Source organism: Choloepus didactylus (assembly GCF_015220235.1).
Source record: "Choloepus didactylus isolate mChoDid1 chromosome 11 unlocalized genomic scaffold, mChoDid1.pri SUPER_11_unloc3, whole genome shotgun sequence".
Taxonomy (NCBI): domain Eukaryota; kingdom Metazoa; phylum Chordata; class Mammalia; order Pilosa; family Megalonychidae; genus Choloepus; species Choloepus didactylus.
In genome coordinates, this window is record NW_023637580.1 from 2,865,787 (window position 1) to 2,886,301 (window position 20,515).

Sequence of the window (20,515 nt, forward strand, 5' to 3'; positions counted from 1 at the left end):
TAGGGCAATGTGTTAAAGATACAATGACAGGAGGTGGCTTCCTGGACTTTACACCCAAAGCATGAGCAACCAATAGATACAGAAATAGATAAATGGGATCTCCTCAAAATTAAAAGCTTTTGTATATCAAGGACTTTGTCAGAAAAATAAAAAGGCAGCCTATGCAATGGGAAACAATATTTGGAAACCACATATCAGATAAGGGTTTAATATCCCAAATATATAAAGGGATCCTACAACTCAACAGAAAGATAAACAACCCAATTAAAAAATGGGCAAAAGACATGGGCACTTATTGAATGTGGCACTAGCTTTCAGGGATTCTGTTTTTCTTTATGAGCCAGGCCTACAACAAGCAACCATGTCTAAGGGACCTGCAGTTGGCATTGATCTTGGCACCACCTTCTCATGTGTGGGTGTCCTCCAGCATGGAAAAGTGGAGATAATTGCCAACAATTGGGGGAACCAAACAACTCCAAGCTATGTGGCCTTTACTGATACTGAATATTTGTTTGATTGGTGATGCTGTGAAGAATCGAGTTTCAATGAATCCCACCAACATGGTTTTTTATGGCAATCATCTGATTGGGCATAGATTTGATGATGCTGTTGTCCAGTCTGACATGAAGCATTGGCCTTTTGTGGCGGTGAATGATGCAGGCAGGCCCAAGGCCCAAGTAGAATACAAGGGCGAGACCAAGAGTTTCTATCCAGAGGAGGTATCCTGTATGGTGCTGATGAAAATGAAGGAAATTGCAGAAAGCCTACCTTGGGAAGACTGTTACCAATGCTGTTGTCACAGTGCCAGCTTATTTTAATGACTCTCAGCATCAGGCCACCAAAGATACTGGTACCATTGCCAGCCTCAACATACTCAGAATCATCAATGAGCCAACTACTGCTGCTATTGCTTATGGCTTAGACAAAAAGGTTGGTGCTGAAAGAAATGTGCTGATCTTTGACTTGGGAGGTGGCACTTTTGATGTGTCAATCCTCACTATTGAAGATGGAATCTTTGAGGTCAAATCAACAGCTGGAGACACATACGTAGGTGGAGAGACTCTGACAACCAAATGGTAAACCATTTTATTGCAAAGTTCAAGCACAAGCATGAGGACATCGGTGAGAACAAGAGAGCTGTCTGCCATCTCCGTACTGCTTGTGAATGAGCTAAGCACACTCTTTCTTCAAGCACCCAGGCCAGTATTGAGATTGATTCTCTATATGAAGGAATCAGCTTCTATACCTCCATTACCCATGCCCGGTTTGAAGAATTGAATGCTGACCTGTTCCATGGCACTTTGGACCCTGTGCAGAAAGCCCTTAGGGATGCCAAGCTGGACAAATCACAGATCCATGGTATTGTTCTGGTGGGCAGTTCTACTCATATCCCCAAGATTCAGAAACTCCTCCAGGACTTCTTCAATGGAAAAGAACTGAACAAAAGCATCAACCCTGATGAGGCTGCTGCTTATGGTGCAGCTATTCAGGCAGCCATCCTGTCTGGAGACAAATCTGAAAATGTTCAGGATTTGCTGTTCTTAAATGTCACTCCTCTTTCCCTTGTATTGAAACTGCTGGTGGAGTCATGACTGTCCTCATCAAGTGCAATACTACAATTCCCACCAAGCAGATGCAGACCTTCACTACCTACTCTGACAACCAGCCAGGTGTACTCATGCAGGTTTATGAAGGTGAGCATGCTATAACCAACGATAACAACCTGCTTGGCAAGTTTGAACTTATCAGGATACCTCCTGCCCCCACATGGTGTTCCTCAGATGGATGTCACCTTTGACATCGATGTTAATGGCATCCTCAATGTTTCAGCTGTGGATAAGAGCATAGGAAAGAGAACAAGATCACCATCACTAATAGACAAGGGTTGTTTGAGCAAAGAAGACATTGAGCACATGGTCCAGGAAGCCAAGAAGCACAAAGCTGAAGATGAGAAGCAGAGAAACAAGGTATCCTCCAAGAATTCACTTAAGTCCCATACATTTAACATGAAAGTAACAGTTGAAGATGAGAAACTTCAAGGCAAGATCAATGATGAGGACAAGCAGAAGATTCTTGACAAATGCAATGAAATCATCAATTGGCTAGATAAGAATCAGACTGCAGAAAAGGAAGAATTTGAGCATCAGCAGAAGGAACTGGAGAAAGTCTGCAACCCCATCATTACTGAGCTGTACCAGAGTGCAGGAGGCATGCCAGGAGGGAGGCCAGGTGGAATGCCTGGGGGCTTCCCTGGTGGTGGAGCTCCTCCTTCTGGTGGTGCCTCTTCTGGACCCACTATTGAAGAGGCTGAGTAAATCAATCAGCATACTTAGCATTGTTCCATGGTAAAAAAAAATTGAAGGATCAAAATTTGTAGCACATTCTGTGGCAGTTCAGCTGCTATTCAAAATTCCTGGGCATTCTTAATACTTGACTATGAAATATGTGCACAGGAACAGGACATAACATTGCACTTTATATTAGCACTGTGTGGTAAGTGGAAAATGCAATGTCTTAAATAAAGCTACTTAAAATTGGAAAAAAAAAGACATTGTCAGATACTTTTCTGAAGAAGAAATACAAATGGCTCAAAAACATATGAAAAATGCTCAGCTTCACTGGCTATTAGGGAAATGCTAATCAAAACCAAAATGAGATGTCATCTCACACCTACTGGAATGGTGATTATCCAAAAAACAGAAAATTACAAGTGCTGGAGAGGATATGGATAAAGAGGCACTCTTATACACTGTTGGAGGGAACGTAGATTAGCACAGCCTCTCTGGAAGGCAGTGTGTTGTTCCTTCGGGAAGCTATGTGTAGATTTGCCATATGATCCAGCTATTCCATTAGAAGTTATATAATATACTCAGAGGGACTGAAAGTTAAGACATGAACAGACATCTGTAAACTGATGTTTAGAGCAGCATTATTCATGATTGTCAAGAGATGGAAACAGCCCAAATGCCCATCAATGGATGAGTGGATGAACAAACTGTGGCATATACAAATGATGGCATATTATGTAGCTGTAAGACAGAACAAAGTCATGGAACATATAAGGTGGATGAACCTTCAGGATGTTACGTTGAATGAAGTTAGCCAGAAACAAAAGGACAAATGCTGTATGGCCTCACTAATATGAACTAACATTAATGAGCAAATTTGAGAGTTTAAAGCTGAGAACACAGGTTGTCAGGAGATAGAAAGAGGGTAGAGATAGGACATTTGATGCTGAAGGAGTATAGAATGTTCATCAGGATTGATTGTATATATCCAGAAATAGATGGCATAATACAGTGTGATGGTAGCACAATATTGTAAGTATACTGATCAAGGATGTCTGTGAGTAAAGCTGAAAGTGGAGGGCTAAGGGCATGTATGACACCAGAAGTAAAGATAGATGATAAAAGACAGACTGTATAACTTAGTGAAAACAATAGTGGTCAATGATTGTGAATAAATGTATAAATATAAAAATGTCTTCACATATGGGAGAACAAATGAATGTCTACCATGCAAAGTGTTGAAAAAGGGATGGTATTGGGGAAAAATATAATCAAAGCAAATTGAAGTCTATGGTCAACAGTGACATTGTAATATGCTTCCATTAAACGTAACAAAGGCAGTATACCAAAGCTAAATGTGTATAGGAGGGGACTATAAGGGAGGGATATGGGATTCTTTGTAGTGGTGGTGGTGTCTTATCTTATTATTATATTGTACCATTTGTATTTTGTTATTTTCAGTATCTTTTTATTATTCTTTAAAATTTTTTCACAGTAATGAATATATTCAAGTGCTGATTCTGATGATAAATGCACAACTATATGTTGATACCATGAACAATTGATTTCACACTGTGGATGAAGGTATGGTATGTGAATATATCTCTATAAAATTGTAGGAAAAATATGAATAGGGTAAAAGTGCTGGAGAAAACATGGAGAGAGGGATGTACCTATTTACTGTTGGGGGAGTAGCAGAAGGGTGAGCCCATCTGGAGGACAGGATGGTGGTTCCATAAAAAGCTAAGTATGTGGGTGTCATAAGGTCCTGCAACCTCATTATGGAGTATATACTTGGAAGATCTGAGAACAGGGACATGAATGGACATTTGCACACTAGTGTTTATGGAGTCAGTATTCATGATTTGCAATGGGTACATGGACTGATGAACAGAATGGAATGATGAGCAACTACAAGGAGTGAAGCTGTGAGACATGCAATGAGGTGAATGGATCCTGTAGGCAGCATTTTGAGCAAAGTACTCCAGAAACAAAAAGACAAACATTATACTGCCTCACCAACATGGAGTAACTACAATGTGTAAACTCAAAATTGAGTCTTAGAACACAGCCTAACAGGGAAATAATTATTGTAATGGTCCCTGGATTGTAAACTCTTACAGCAGTCAATTCTGTTCCTGAATTGTAATGGCTATCTCCAAACTCTGAGATGCTGATCCCTTACTGTATAACCTGCTCAGTCTCTGGAATTTTGGGTATCTGTGTGACACCTGAAACTCAGAGCTAGAGCTCAGCAGATATGAATGTCAGTATTAGAACCTACAGCAGCCATTATAAAAGATGAAAAAGAGTCCAGACTTCAATTAGAGATATGAATGAAGCAGATCTGGTAGGGACTAAGGCAAAGCAAGCCAAAGGGTAAATGACAATACTGACTGTGTTTTAAAACTCCAACTTCCATGTGAGACCAAGGAAAGAGATGTTTATTTGGTGCAGGACATAAATCTTCTATAGCACACTAAAAAAATTTAACTTGTGTGGTCAATTTATTCAAACACCATAATTACATGGAAGTTTGAATAGGAAGTGAAATCTGGTAGGTTTGTACAGGTTAGTGTGAAACAGTGATACATCCCAAAGTAACTGGGGCAGAGAATAAAAACATATATGTGCCCCCCACCAAGGAGCTGGGGGAAAATGAGGAAGTGTTGGGACATCTCCACCTGGGTTATTGCTGGTGTTCTCATAGACATTGAGGACTGAGAATTTGGTGTACCAAATCCTTGATCTTAGGCCTTGCCCTTATGAAGCTTATTGTTGCAAAGCCTACTTAAAATTGTGCCTAAGGTTCTCCCCCAGAGTACTTCTTTCTTTGTTGCTCAGATGTGGCTTTCTCTCTCTAGCTAAGCCAACTCAGCAGGTGAACTCATTGCACTTCCCCCTATGTGGGACCTGACTCCCAGGGGTGAAAATATCCCTGGCAATGCAGGATATGACTCCTGGGGATGAGCCTGGACCTAGCATCATGGGATTGAGAAAATCTTCTTCACCAAGAGGGGGAAGCAAAATGAAACAAAATAAAGTTTCAGTGGTGGAGAGATTTCAAATGGAGTCAAGAGGTCACTCTGGAGGGTATTTTTATGCACTATGTAGATATCCCTAGAGTTTAGTGTATTGGAACAGCTAGAAGGAAATATCTCTTGAGCTGCAACCCAGTAGCCTTGATTCTTGACAATTGTATAACTATGTAGCTTACATGGGGTGACGGTGTGATTGTGAAAACCTTGTGACTCACACTCCCTTTATCCAATGTATGGATGGATGAATAGAAAAATGGGGATTAAAACTAAATGAAAAATAGGTGGGGATGGGGAATGGAAAGATTTGGTGTTCTTTTTTAATTTTATTTTTTATTACTATTTTTATTCTTTCTGGTGTAAGGAAAATGTTCAAGCATTGATTGTGGTGATGAATGCACAACTATATGATGGCACTGTGAACAGTTGATTGTACATCATGGATGATTGCATTGTATGTGAATATATTTCAGTAAAACAGTAAAAGAAGATTTTTAAAAATTAGAGTTTAAAATATTTACACATAAACAGACACTGAGAGAGTTCATGAACAAGAGCCCTCTCTGCAAGAAATACTAAAGGGAGTGCTACACAGATAGGAAAATACAGGAGATGGAGTCTTGGTGAACAGTGTACAGATGAAGATTAGCAGCAAGTGTAACTAATACAGTAAAAAGAGAGAAAAAATAAGATGTGACTGATAAAATTCAAAAGGCAAATGGTTAAAGTACTGCCTTTACAATAATAACATCAAATGTTAATAGATTAAGCAACCCATAAAAAGACATAGACTGGCAGGAGGGTTAAAAATACCGGATCCATCTGTATGCTGTCTGCAAGAGACTCAACTAAGACCCAAGGACAAAAACAAATTGAGTGTGAAAGGTTGGGTGGGAGATCCAAGACGGCAGATTAGGAGAGAAAGAGCAAAATTCTCCTCCATGAAAAACACTAGATAAAAGACAGAAAGTGCTCCAGAATAGCTGCTCCAGTGTTCCTCTGGCTGGGCAAGTTCTTATACATCCACAGTGACTGTGCACTTGAAGAAACCCACAGACTACATTCAGAAGCATGTGCATTTGAGAGTGCTGGGGAAATGGCAGCCAAGCTGCACCACAGCAGGGAGAAACCTAGGTACTGTGTTTGGAGGTGGTTAGTTTGAAAACCCAGAAAGCAGAAGCCTGGGGGCTGGCAGTGGGAGCTGCAGTGGAGCATGGCAGGGAGTGCCTTTCATGCCCCAGCACCCACCTCAGTATCTTGTGTGTGTTATAGCCCTTCACACACCCACAGCTATTTTTACAGCCTCCAAGGCAGGAATGGGACACTGCAGCAGGCAGAGGACCAAGGAAGTGGGAAGTATCCATGATCCATACAGCCATCTTTTCAGCAGGCTTGGAGAGCCCCCTTTGCAGCACCATGGCCACAAGCTTTCATAGGGAATCCACTTATCCATGACAGCACACAATCCTCTTCAGCAGAAGACCAAAGAGTGCACAGCCCAGAGGCAGGGGTGCCACACAGAAGTGCCAAGAACCCTATACCAATCACAGGGACTTGTGGGCCCAGAGCAGAAAAGGACTCAGGGAATCTGAGCTGAACAGTTTGATACATGCTACAGCCCCAATATATTCCAGCCACAGCCTCAGGAACAACTGGGAGTACTGGGTCTTACAGCTGTCTTCCCTGCCAAGCTGCATAGGGCATGCCACCCACAGGGCTTATGGTCCCAATGCACACAGAAAATTCATGCACTGATTGGACCTCCACAAGGTTTGGACCCCCACTAGCTGCATAGATGAATTTGGGGAGAATTGGCTTGAGGGTAAGAGGTGGCTCAGGCATACCATCTACTGGTAGGTCAGGGAAAGTTCACTCTACCAAACTGTAGCTCTGTCAAATTATAGATGATTGTTTAAATAAGCCTGCATATCCTAAAAGAATCCTATTAAGATAGGCAAATGCCAAGAGGCCAAAAAACAACAGAAGATTTTAAAGCATATGAAGAAACCAGAAGATAGCAATAATCCAGTCACCCAAACCAAAAACAAGAGGAGACACAGAACTTGGAGCAATTAATCAAAGCAGTAATCATAAACAAAAATATCATGGCTCAGGATATAAAGGACATCAAGAAGACCCTAGAAGGGCATAAAGAAGAATTTGCAAGAGTAAATAAAAAATAGAGGAGCTTATGGAAATACAAGAAACTGTTGATCAAATTAAAAAGATTCTGGAAACCCATAGCAGAAGGTTAGATGAAGTAGAGGAAATAATAAGTGAACTTGAAGAAAAAGTTTTGTAGAGTGAAAGAAGAAAAAGAAGGAATGCAGAAAAAAATTGAGAAATTTGAAATGGCTCTCAGAGATATGATGGACAACATGAAGTGCACAAATATAAGAATCATAGGTGTCCCAGAAGGGGAAGAGAAGGGTAAAGCTCTAGGAAGAGTATTCAAAAACATTGTTGGGGAAAACTTCCCAACCCTTCTAAATGACATAAATAAGCAAATCATAGATGCCCAACAAACTCCAAATAGAATGAATCAAAATAAACCCACTCTGAGATATATTCTGATCAGACTGTCAAACACTGAAGAGAAGGAGCAAGTTCTGAAAGCAGCAAGAGAGAAGCAATTCACTACATACAAAGGCAACAACGTAAGAGTAAGTACTGACTACTCAGCAGCCACCGTGAAGGTGAGAAGACAGTGGTATGACATACCTAAATTCTAAAAGAGAATAATTGCCAACCAAGAATTCTTTATCCAGCAGAGCTCTCCTTCAAATTTTAGGGAGAGGTTAAAACCTTCACAGACAAACAAATGCTGAGAGAATTTACTAACAAGAGACCTCACCTGCAATAAATACTAAAGGCAACCCTACCAGCAGAGAAAAAAAGAAAGGGGAGAGAGTTCTGGTGAAGGGCTCAGAACTAAAGAGTTTTAGTAAGGGTAAAGTTTAAAGGAAATAAAGAGAGTAGGGGGAAAACTGTATCTGACAAATAAAAACCAAAGGTATGGTGGCTGATTCAAGAACTGCCTTCACAGTAATAACATTGAATATGAATGGATTAATCTCCCAATTAAAAGCTATAGATTGGCAAATGGACTAAAAAACTATGAATCATCAATATATTGCTTAAAAGAGACTCATCTTAGATCCAGAGACTCAAAGAAATTGAAAGTGATAGGATGGAAAAATATATTCCATACCACCTACAGCAAAAAGAAAGCAGGAGTATCACTATTAACCTCAGACAAAATAGACTTTAAATGAAAGGATGTCATAAGAGACAAAGAAGGTCACTATATACTAATGAAAGGGATAATTCAACAACAAGAAATAACAATCATAAATGCCCATGAATTCAATCAAGGCACAACAAAGTACATTAGGCAAACATTGGCAAAACTGAAGGAAGCAATAGATGTTTCCCCAATATTTGTGGGAGACTTCAATACATCATCTCTCCTATAGATAGACCAGCCAGATATTGGAGCAATAAGGAAACTGAAAACCTAAACAATGCAATAAATGAATTATTAGACTTAACAGACATATGTGGAGCATTACATCCCAAATCACTGGAATACACATTCTTCTCTAGAGCTCATGGAACTTTCCCCAGAATTGATCATATGCTTGGCCATGAAACAAGCCTCAATAATTTACAAAGATTGAAGTTATTCAAAGCACATTCTCTGATCACAATGGAATAAAATTAGAAGTCAATATCAAAGATTTAGAACATTCAGAAATATCTGGAGGTTAAACAACACACTCCTAAATAATCAGTAGATAAAAGAAGAAACAGCAAGGGAAATTTCTGAATATCTAGAGATGAACAAAAACAAAAGCACAACATATCAAAACTTGTGGAATGCAGCAAAGGAGATATTGAGGGGGAAGTTTGCAGCTCTAACTGCATACATTAAAAAGGAAGAAAGAGCCGAAATCAAAAAACTAATGGAAAAACTGAAGAAGCTAGAAAATGAACAGCAAACTAATACTAAACCAAGTAGAAAAAAAGAAATAACAAGGATTAAAGAGAAATAAGTAACATGCTGAACAGCAAAAAACAATAGAATAAATAACACCAAAATTTGGTTCTTTGAGAAGATCAAAAAGATTGACAAGCCCTTAATTAGACTGACAAAATCAAAAAGAGAGAAGACCCAAATAAACAAAACAATAAATGAGAGAGGTGATATTATTGTGGGTCCCAAAGAAATTAAAAAATTTGTAAATGGATACTAGAAACAACTGTTTGCCAATGAACTAGATAATTTAGAGGAAATGGACAATTTCCTGGAAACACACGAGCAGCCTAGATTGACCAGAGAATAAATAGAAGACCTCAACAAACCAATCACAATTAAAGAGACCCAATCAGTCATCAAAAAGCTTCCAACAAATAAATGCCCAGGGCCAGATGGCTTCACAGTGGAATTCTACCAAACTTTCCAAAAAGAACTGATACCAATCTTACTTAAACTCTTTGAAAAAATTGAAGAAAATGGAACACTACCAAACTCATTTTATGAAGCTAACCTCACTGTAATACCAAAACCACATAAAGATATTACCAGAAATGAAATCTCCAGGCCAATCTCCCTCATGAATATAAAGGCAAAAATTCTCAACAAAATACTTGCAAATCAAATCCAGAGACACTTAAAAAATCATACACCATGACCAAATGGGGTTAATTCCAAGCATGCAAGTATGGTTCAACATAAGAAAATCAATGTAATGCAACACATTAACAAATCGAAAGGGAAAAATCAAATGATCATCTCAATAGATGTTGAAAAAGCATTTGACAAAACCCAGCATCCTGATAAAAACACTTCAATAGGTATGAATTGAAGGAAACTTCCTCAATATGATAAAAGGCATATATGAAAAACCCACAGCCAGCATAGTACTGAATGGCAAGAGACTGAAAGCCTTTCCTCTAAGATCAGGAATTAGATAAGGATGCCCACTGTCACCACTGTTATTCAACATTGTGCTGGAAGTGCTAGCCAGGGCAATCCAGCAAGACAAAGAAATAAAAGGCATCCAGATTAAAAAGGAAGAAGTAAAGCTGTTATTATTTGCAGATGATGTGTTCTTATATTTGGAAAACCCTGAGAAAACAATGACACAGCAACTTGAGATAAAAAACAAATTCAGCAAAGTAGCAGGATACAAGATTGATGCACATAAGTCAGTAATGTTCCTATGCAGTAGAAATGACCCAACTGAAGAGACACTGAGGAAAAAGATTCTTTTCTCAATAGCAACTAAAAAAAAATCAACTACCTAGGAATAAACTTAACCAAGGATGTAAAAGACCTATGCATAGAAAATTGCATAACTTTACTAAAAGAAATAGAATGAGACCTAAAATGATGGGAAAATATTCCGTGTTCATGAATAGGAAAGCTAAATATCATTAAGATGTCAATACTACACAAACTCATTTACAGATTCAATGTGATTCCAATCAAAATTCCAACAACCTTCTTTGCAAACTTGGAAAAACTTGTAATCAAATTTATTTAGAAGGGGAAGATGCCTTGAATTGCTAAAAACTTTCTAAAAAAGAAAAAGGAAGTGGAAGGACTTACACTTCCTGACTTTGAAGATTACTGTAAAGCCATGACAGTCAAAACAGCATGGTATTGGCACAAAGATAGACATATTGATCAATGGAATCAAACTGAGAATTCAGAAGTAGAGCCACAGATCTATGGTCAACTGATTTTTTATAAAGCCCCCATATCCACCGAAGTGTGACCTAAGAGTCTCTTCAACAAATGGTTTTGGGAGAACCGTAAAGCCATATCTCAAGAAGTGAAAGAGGACCCCCACCTCATACCCCACACAAAAATTAACTCAAAGTGGATCAAAGGCCTCAATATAAGAGACAGTACCATAAAACTCCTAGAAGATAATGTGGGGAACATCTTCAAGACCTTGTATTAGGAGGTCACTTCTAAGACCTTAAAGCCAAAGGATGAGCAATGAAAGAAAAAATAGATAAATGGGATCTCCTCAAAATAAAAAGCTTCTTACCACAAAGGAATTTGTCAAAAAAGTGAAGAGGCAGCCAACTCAATGGGAAGAAATATTTGGAAACCATTTATCTGACAAAAGACTCGTATGTTGCATATATAAAGAAATCCTAAAACTCAGTGACAATAGAAACAGCCCAATTATATAATGGGCAAATACTATGAAAAGATACTTCACTGAAGAGGAAATACAAATGGCTAAAACACACATGAAAAAATGTTCATCTTCACTAGCTATTAGGGAGATATGAATTAAGACAACAGTGAGATATCATCTCACACCAATTAGAATGGCTGCTATTAAATAAACAGGAAACTACAAATGCTGAAGGGGACGTAAAGAAATTAGAACTCTTATTCATTTTTGGTGGACTGTATAAAGGTACAGCCACTCTGGAAGATAGCCTGGTGGTTCCTTAGAAAACTAGATGTCGAGTTACCCTTTGATCCATCAATTTCACTTCTTGGTATATACCCAGAAGATCTGAAAGCAGTGACAGGAACAGATATTTTCACACCAATGTTCAAAGCAGCATTATTCACAATTGCCAAGAGATGGAAACAATCCAAATGTCCTTCAAATGTGGTATACACAGATGATGGAATACTACAAGGCGGTAAGAAGGAAGATGGTCGTGAAACATATGACAACATGGATGAACCTTGAAGATATAATGATGAGTGAAATAAGCCTGACACAAAAATAGAGATATTGTATGCTACCACTAATGTGAACTGGGTGAAAAATGAAACATAAGTATTTTACATTGTAGAAGGTAGGGGACCTAGAGATAGACAGCAACTAGTGAAGGAGGAATGATAATTTAATAAAAACAGATAAGGTATTGAGGGTAATCTCAATGTTGTGGGAATGCTCAGGAATGATTCTGGTTTGCAAATTTTCTTGGGCATGGTAGGAACATGTTAGAAGCAATGTAGTTATTTTAGGTTATTTGTTTTTCTTATTCCTTTGTTTTGTTAGGGTCTGTTAATTTTTGGGGGGTGTGGTAGTGACAGGTTGGAAGCAATGCAATCATTTTAGGTTAATTGTTTTCCTTATTCCTCTGTTTCGTTTTGTTTGACTTTTTTTAAATTTTTTGATAAAGTAAAAAAAAAGCTATTGCATTTAAAAAATAATTAGCTTCCCTCTATCATGGACTTGCCCTTTTGAAGCTTGTTATTGCAAAGGAGAAGCTAAACTTGCTTATAATTGTGCCTAAGAGTCTCCCCCTGAGTGCCTCTTTGTTGCTCAGATGTGGCCCCCTCTCTCTCTCTCTAGCTAAGCCAGCTCAGCAGTTGAACTCACTGCCTTCCTGCCTGTGTGGGATCTGACACCCAGGGGTGTAAATCTCCCTGGCAATGTGGGATATGACTCCCAGGGATGAATATGGACCTGGCTTTGTGGGATGGAGAATATCTTGACCAAAAGGGGGATGTAAAATGAAGCAAAATAAAGTTTCAGTGCATGAACTGGGCCCCCACAATCCACCCCCACATAGCAGACTTCATTGACCATTGGACAGACATTGTATCCATAGACAACGGAACACTAGAAGTTCCCTCCAAAGGAGAAAACAAATTCACAAAGAGATGGCACCATGGCCAAGAAGGGGAATTAAACCATTTAGACAAGGGGTCTACTGATAATTGCTGAATTCTGGTATGCCAGAAGGGTATTCCACACAGTCCAGTTTGCAAGTGTCACAGTCCAAGGAAGGCCTGTATTGCCTGAAGATGGCAAATCTGTGCAAACTAACATTGGGTTAGATTATGGGTATGAGTTACTGATGCTCACTGTAGGAAGGTGATTGCCAGGCAAAAAGAAAAGACATTTATGGGGAGCAATAAGGGATAATTACATGCTGGAGAGCTATTGGTTGATAACAAGTTACCAGACAGGCTCATTGTCATGCATAAGTCTTCTGTGGGAATAGGAGACCCCAGCTTATTACAATATTTTGAGTAACTCTTATTCCCCGGGGACTTAGCATTCCTAACCAGTGCAGCTGCATAGGCCAGCACCAAAGGCAATTGACCTAATTTTCCCCGTTTTTCATGGTCTGAGGCACAGGCAACAACAAATTCTTCCTGTTTCCCCGCTTAGGCCCCCTAACTTGGATTCTCAATGCTTGCATTCATCCCACCATTAGCATTTCAATAGAAGCTGGGACTGCAGCTCTTTGTGTGGCACTTAGGCAGGTTAGGGCCTGATAAAACCTTTTTGCTGTAGAGATTTTGTAGTCCAAAGCCCATGCTTGGGTCATTTGTTCAGTGAAAGGGGCCCCCTGATCACTGCCTATTTGTGTGCATGTGCCATACAGAGCACACACCCTTTCCAAACAGCTGATGGTGACCTGCTGGTTTGCCTTCTCCACTAGGAAAGCTAAAAAAAGTCCTATAGCCGTGTCCATGGCCATAAAAGCATGCCTTGAGAATGGAAAGGGACCAATGTAGTCCTTGTGTCCCATCTGGTGTGGTAGCCTATGTGGTTGATGCAGGGAGCACAAAGGGTACTCTAGTGATGTCCACTAGCTGCAGGCAACAGTTACCTTTTGTCACTGGCAGGCATCCCAGATGTTTCTCCACCATTCTTGTCATTTCAACAGCTACCTTAGGGACAGCAACTTTAGCTGTTGAATCCTCTATATAGGACACTGGTCCAAAAATCTCATGCATTTCTTCATTCAGAGGGTTGATATTGAAAATACTGCACTGTAGAAGGTAGGCTGTCCACCTGGCCAGTGTTCTCAGCTGTGTACTGCTACAGTGTGGCTTAGAAGCTGTGTCAGTAATCCACCCCTGAATAGGGATGGCCATTTTTAAGGTGATGGGGCATCTTTGCATCAGTCCCTACACTTGCAATAAGGCATTATATACAGGACAAAATTGCCTTTTCAGGAGGTTTTTTTCTCAGTTTGCCCCTTTCCACAAATGTGACCTGTTGGAAAGAATGCTGTAATAAATGCTCACACAATTGTGGAGGAGAAAAGAATTTATTTACAATCTTGTAAGAGCGGGCACACCACCAAAGAAAAGTGGCGGGTGTGCTGAATGAAAGAACCTAGCAATAGTTATACCTAATACGCATGCCCCTACCCTGTTTCCCCATTGGCTGGGTACTCCAGAGGTTACAGCCTATCTGAGAGCTAACTCACCCGCCTTTGAGATTTTGAATTGTACAACTATCAGAGAGAGTTAACTAGTTTAAATCTCTTGCTGAGAGTTCCCACCTTTGATTATACCCCACATCCCTTTACATTCCAGTAACCCTGGTTATTTTCCCATATAGGGAGCTGGCACTGATTGTAGGCTTAAGTCATGGCTCTCTCTCTCCTTCCCTTTACCACAGAGCCAGTTTAAGCCAGTTCTGCTGCTGAGTCTCCATTTTCCCTATTCCATGTTGTTTTTATGTGAAAGCTAAACTTAACCCTTTCTTACACATTAAAAGCCAAGGAACATTCATTTAGAATGTTGCCTCTGCCATGGACCCCACCCAAAGACAATATTAGTTCTGGCTACATCCAATTCACAGTGCATGCCTGGATCTGTGCCCCTCAGTGCTTGTGCCTGTGTTATTGCCCTTTTTGCCTTTTTAAATGCAGCGTATTGGGAGGTGTTCCATTCCCAGAGATAGCCTTTTCTAATCCAGATATACAAGGGTTATAACAGTTGGGCTAAGTGAGGAACAAAGGTCTCCAATATCCCAGCAACCCCCAAAGAAGCCATTTGGCATTTGCAGTGCAGAGAAACAGTGCACCTTAAAGAGAGTTACTGATTAGTGAAATAGAGTTACACTAGCAGTACTTTTCCACTTAGCCAAGTCCTTTGCCAGGAGACAATGGCAGATGTCCAGGCTATGTAAATAGCCTTGGAGAAGTACAGAAAAAGTCCATTGTTGGTCTCCCTGGGAGAAAGCAAATGCAAGCTGGCTTGATTTTCCTAGGGAGATAAAAAAAAAAAAAAAAAAAAAGCCTTAGCAAGATCCAAAATAAAATGATGTTGAACAAATATGGCTTATTACACAGCATTTTTTCTATGTCTACCATTTTTAATTTCCAGGTCTGGAAAAAAAAAAAAACTTCACCTTCCCCACCTTTCTGCAACCAGCCCTTCCCCCATAGCTGCCTTAGTGCCTAGGCCTTGGTGGCAGGGGTAAATGAGACAGAAAGAAAGGCTTGTCTAGTTGAACTTGAATTTAAAAGTTTAAATCAGGGCAGCGGGATTTGGGGAGTTTCTACACCTTACTTTTAATTATTTCCAATTACTAGATGTATTTTACTTAAAGGTGTGATCCGGACAATTGGGAAAGGTCTTTGCCTTTTCTAGAGGCAGCCCTCCGGCAGCCTTCTGCTGCTTAGGGAAATTCCAGTGGTGGTTTCCTTTTAATGTCCAGATTTGTTTACAGTAATTACAGAACTAAAGCTTTGAACTCTGCAGCAAAGACAGCAAAGATGGCTTTTTTTTCCTTTTTTTTCTTTGGGACTCCAGGAGTAATATATATTTACATATATATATATTACATATATATATTATATATGTTACATATATTATATATTACATATATATTACATACATAATATATACATATATATACAATATATATGTAAATATATATTGCTTATTTATTTTTAAGCAACTCCAATAGAGCTCTTTAAGAATTTTGTTAAAATATGGAGGTATAAGAATATACATTCAACAGGCAGACAAGACAAACAGAAAGTTAGTCACAAGAAACAGAAGCACAGAAATACTTTTGAGTGGGGCAAATACAGGATTGAATATACATCATTTCATCCTATTTCTACCCTGTTTCAGAACAATTCTAATTATAATGCAGTCTTCTTTCCATGAAGTCCTTTCTCTCCTGATTTCAAATCTTATTGAGGCCAGATTGTGTTACAGAAATAAACTTTTTCTCATAGGCTCATAACTAAAATTTTTACTTTTTTTTTTTTTAAATAAAACCCAAAGGTTCCCACTCTTCCTCCCCTTCCTCACCTAAGAAGGAGTTTATGGGGTCCAATGCTTTGGGGTCCCATCCAGGAGTAGCTACAATTCTCTGGACTTGAGGCTGAGGCAATTTATGGCCTTTGGCTTGGGCATATCTACATGCCAGAGTCTCTAGCTAATCGTCCACTCAGAGCGGTGATCAGTCAGAGTCCTTCATTTCAGCCTGGGCAAGGCGCATCTCTCTCTCTAATTTTATTTTCTCTTCTAAATGCTGTGCAGTAGCTTTCACCCCTTGTTCTGCCTCAGCAGCCATCCTCAAGGCTCCTGGCTGCTATTTGGCAGTCTCTTTTCTTCTCACTCAAATCTAATTGTCCTACTGTCTGTTGCAAAACAACTGGCAACCCCGCTGGAGTTTTCAGGGCATCCCCACGCACTTGTGGAATTACCATCCAGGAGGACAGCCACCCCTCCCCATGTGGATGATATGGGACAATTTGAGATCTCCCCCCTCAGATTCTCCCGTCCTAAAATTCATGCCTACTATGGCCAGCAGCCCCTCGGTCCCCCTGGCTGCACTCACCAATCGCTACAACCCAGCTTAGACTTAGGACTGAAGAACAATCCCAGGTGTGAAGTTAGACATGCGTTTAATAGGACTTATTTATGCGACATGATTTGTTCCATGGTGGTGGGGGGGGGAAAGATGGAAGTTTGTGCTCCACTTGTGTAGGTTTTTTTTTTAAATTTTATTTTGAAATAAATTCAAAGTTATAGGAACAGTTGCAAAAACAATACAAACCCCATACACAGAACTCCAGCATACCCTAACCCCCCCTCCCCCGATACCCCGATCCACCGATTTTAACCTGCTGTCACACCACTATTTCTCTTTCCCCCCCTCCCTCCCTATCATCCATCTATTGCTCTCGTCTTCTGAACATATGAAAGCAAGCTGCACACATCCTTGAACAAACACTATAATTCACATATACAATTCCCATGAACAAGAACATTCTTTTATGCAATCCCATTAAGCACAGCTAAGAAGTTCAAGAAATTCAACATTGATATAAATCTTACATTCTATAGTTCCTTTTTTTTTTTCTTCTTATGTCTCAGCTGTGTCCCTTTGAGCCTCCTGTCCTCCATCCTCAGATCCCATCCAGGATCATCCTTGGCATTCAATTGTCATCTATTTAGACTTTTTTTTTTTCAATTGTGGGAACATATATACAGCCTAAATCTTCCTATTACACCCCCTCCCTAGCCTTCCATTAGTGGGATTAATCACATTTAGAATGTTGTAATGCTATCACCTTCCCACCATCCATTACTAGAAATTTCCCTTCACCTCAAACAGCAACCCTACCCTCATTTCTTAATTCCCCAGTGCCCCCTCCCCCACTTCTCATAACCCATACTCTACTTTTCGTCTCTATGGTCATATTCTCTGATAATTTCTTTGTGTTTACTGTGGGGCTTAAAATTAACCTCTTAAATCCATAACAATCTTCTTTTTCTTTGATACCAACTTAACTTCAATAGGACACATAAACTATGTTCCTATACTCCTCCATTCCCCCACCTTTATATAGTTCTTGTAAAAATTACATATTTTACTTCGAGTCCAAAACCACTGATTTGTCATTAGAGTTTGTGTATTTTATATGATGTAGGAAGTAAATAGTGGAATTACAAATAAAAAATTATTGACTTCTATTTGTATTCCATTGTGGTCAGAGAATGTGCTCAATATATTCAAATATATTGAATATATTCAATTGTGTTTTTTTTTTTTAATTTATTGAGGCTTGTTTTATGTCCCAGCATATGGTCAATTCTGGAGAAAGATCTGTGATGACTAGAGAAAAATATGTGTCCTGGTGATTTGGGATGTAAGGTTCTATATATGTCTGTTAAAATTCTCTATATCTCTTTCTCCTTTCTTTATTTCTCTGTCAGTAGGGCTCCCTTTAGTATCTGAAGTAGGGCAGGTCTTTTACTGGCAAAATCTCTCAGCATTTGTTTGTGAAAAATTTAAGCTCTCCCTCAAATCTGAAGGAGAGTTTTGCTGGATAAGTATTCTTGGTTGGAAATTTTCTTTCTCAGAATTTTAAATATGTCATGCCGCTGCCTTCTCGCCTCCATGGTGGCCGCTGAGTAGTCACTACTCAGTCTTATGTTGTTTCCTTTGTATGTGGTGAATTGCTTTTCTCTTGCTGCTTTCAGAACTTGCTCTTTCTCTTTAGTATATGACAGTCTGATCCGAATATGTCTTGGAGTGGGTTTTTTGGATTTATTCTACTTGGAATTTGCTGGGCATTTATGCTTTCTGTATTTATATTGTGTAGAAGGTTTGGTAAGTTTTCCCCAACAAACAATTTCTTTGAATACTCTTTCTAGACCTTTGCCCTTGTCTTCCCCTTCTGGGACACCAGTGAGTCTTAAATTTGGACGTTTTATTTTATCTATCATATCCCTGAGATCCATTTTGATTTTTTCTATTTCTTCTCCATTCTTTCTTTTGTACTTTCATTTTCTGTTCTGTGGTCCTCTAGGACACTGAGTCGTTCAACTTCCTCTAATCTTGTATTATAAGTATCCAGAGTCTTTTTAATTTGGCCAACAGTTTCTATTATTTCCATAAGATCTTCTATTTTTTTATTTACTCTTGCAATTTCTTCCTTATGCTCTTCTAGGGTCTTCTTCATGTCCTTTATATCCTGTCCCATGTTCTTCTTCATGTCCTTTATATCCTGTGCCATGCTCTCATTCTTTGATTGTAGTCCTTTGATTAATTGTGCCAAGTACTGTGTCTCTTCTGATATTTTGATTTGGGTGTTTAAGATTGGGTTCTCCATATTGTCTGGTTTTATCATATGCTTTAAGATTTTCTGTTGTTTTTGGCCTCTTGGCATTTGTTTTGCTTGATAGGGTTCTCTCAAGTTGTAAAAAATACCAGTCTAATTTTTCAGAACTACAACTTGGTGGCATACACTTTCCCTAACTAACCAGCAGATGGTGTCTGCGAGTCACCTATTCCCCTCAAGTCAATTCTCCTCAACTTTGTCTTTGCGGTGTGTGGGGAAATGATTCTTGTGGGGTTTAATTGGTGAACTCAGTTGGGTGTGTTTTTGGTACTGTCCGCCGTGAATGTGTGGTGTGTGTCTGGGTGGTTAGGGAGGCAGAGCAGCTTTTAATATTCAAACCTCCCAGGTGTTCCCAGAGATTCAAGGCTGTTGCAAGAGTCTAAGCCTTCATTTCAGTTTTGCCCCAGATTTTCTCTGCCACTGACCCACAAGTCGCCGGCATTGACATAGCATCCCTGGGTTTTCCGAGTGGGCCTCTTTCTCAGCTGTGATCTTCCAGGAACCTCTGCTGAGGGAAGGCTGTGCTATGTCACAAGTGCACGCCGTCCCTCATGGGAAGCCCCGGGCCACCGGGCCGTGCAGAGGCGCTCCCAGCCTGATGCAAAGATGGCTGAATGGGGCATCTCAACCCCCCCCCCCACTTTTTGCACAGCTCCGCCTTCCCAGCTCTGGGACAACTAGCTGTGTATGCATCCAAGGCCACTGTCCACGGCCGATATTGTGGTGTGTGCACAATACTGTGGGATACACTCCCTGTCACACTGGGTTTCCTGGTGTGGCTCTGGGCTGTGGGTATGGCCCCAGGCAGGAGTATCTCAGCCCACCAGGAAGCCTGCTGTAACCAGCATGGTTTCTTTCTCCTTTTGGCTCTCCCCTCTGGCCCCCTGGCCCTGAGGGAATCAGCAGTGGGGCATCCTCCACGCCAGACACCTGAAAGGTTGGCACAGCCTGCTCCTGCCATGCTTCACTGCGCAGTTCTTGCAGTCAGTTAACTGCAGCTGTTCCTGGGGTGTTTTTTTTTTTTTAAAGAACTAGTCCATCTCCAAACGCCAATCCCGGGTTTCCCCACACCACAGTGTGGCCGCGGGGCTTTCAGCCGGCTTACTCACTTGTTTCAGAATGCAGACTCCTGGTTCACCAAGTGCACGGTCCCTGTGGTTTTAGCAGACCTTGTCCAGCTGGTGCATTGCTGAAACTGGTATTCTGGGTCACTTTCTGGTTTTTGTCTAGTTTTTTCACGGAGGTGTTTTGTTGCCCTGTCTCATCTAGCCGCCATCTTAGGTTCTCTTGTGTTGGTTTTTATAATTA

The 20,515-nt window shown here is 40.1% G+C and overlaps 1 pseudogene; it reads left to right on the forward strand.

The window, feature by feature from the left end:
- The first annotated feature begins 361 nt into the window (after window positions 1-361).
- On the forward strand, window positions 362-2,315 carry LOC119524663 (annotated as a pseudogene).
- Window positions 2,316-20,515: the final 18,200 nt, after the last annotated feature.